Below are 1,084 nucleotides of genomic sequence, written 5' to 3'. Positions count from 1 at the left end.
ACAAAACTGCAAGTTTCATAGACTTCCATCTGAAGATCCTTTTCAGTTCTTAACTGAATTCTTGCAAATATGTGATACTGTTAAGACTAATGGAGTAGATCCTGAAGTCTACAGGCTTATGCTTTTCCCATTTGCTGTAAGAGACAGAGCTAGAATATGGTTGGATTCTCAACCTAAAGATAGCCTGAACTCTTGGGATAAGCTGGTCACGGCTTTCTTAGCTAAGTACTTTTCTCCTCAAAAGCTGGGCAAGCTTAGAGTGGATGTTCAAACCTTCAAACAAAAAGATGGTGAATCCCTCTATGAAGCTTGGGAAAGATACAAACAGTTGACCAAAAAGTGTCCTTCTGACATGCTTTCAGAATGGACCATCCTGAATATATTCCATGATGGTCTATCTGAGTTATCAAAGATGTCACTGGACCATTCTGCAGGTGGATCCATTCACCTAAAGAAAACGCCTGCAGAAGCTCAAGAACTCATTGACATGGTTGCTAATAACCAGCTCATGTACACTTCTGAAAGGAATCCTGTGAATAATGGGACGCCTATGAAGAAAGGAGTTCTTGAAATTGATACTCTGAATGCCATATTGGCTCAGAATAAAATATTGACTCAGCAAGTCAATATGATTTCTCAGAGTCTGAATGAAATGCAAGCTGCATCCAACAGTACTCAAGAGGCGCCTTCTGAAGAAGAAGCCTATGATCTTGAAAACCCTGCAACAGCAGAGGTAAATTACTTAGGTGAACCTTATGGAAACACCTATAACCCATCATGGAGAAATCATCCAAATTTCTCATGGAAGGATCAACAAAAGCCTCAACAAGGCTTTAATAATGGTGGAAGAAATAGGTTTAACAATAGTAAACTTTTTCCATCATCCACTCAGCAACAGACAGAGAACTCTGAACAAAATACCTCTAATTTAGCAAACTTAGTCTCTAATCTGTCCAAGGCCACTGTAAGTTTCATGAATGAAACAAGGTCCTCCATTGGAAATTTGGAAGCACAAGTGGGCCAACTGAGTAAAAGGATCACTGAAATCCCTCCAAGTACTCTCCCAAGCAATACAGAAGAAAAT

The 1,084-nt window shown here is 39.6% G+C and overlaps 1 non-coding gene across 1 annotated transcript; it reads right to left on the bottom strand.

Annotated features, from left to right (window-relative positions):
- Positions 1-250: 250 nt before the first annotated feature.
- LOC112760691 (small nucleolar RNA R71) lies at positions 251-358 on the bottom strand. Its single transcript, XR_003181120.1, has one exon. It is a non-coding gene; the product is annotated as a small nucleolar RNA R71 (small nucleolar RNA).
- Between the last annotated feature and the right edge of the window lie 726 nt (positions 359-1,084).

Source organism: Arachis hypogaea, chromosome 16 (assembly GCF_003086295.3).
Source record: "Arachis hypogaea cultivar Tifrunner chromosome 16, arahy.Tifrunner.gnm2.J5K5, whole genome shotgun sequence".
NCBI classification, from domain to species: domain Eukaryota; kingdom Viridiplantae; phylum Streptophyta; class Magnoliopsida; order Fabales; family Fabaceae; genus Arachis; species Arachis hypogaea.
Note: the sequence above shows the minus strand (reverse complement) of the source record. Positions and strands in the feature narration are given on the sequence as shown.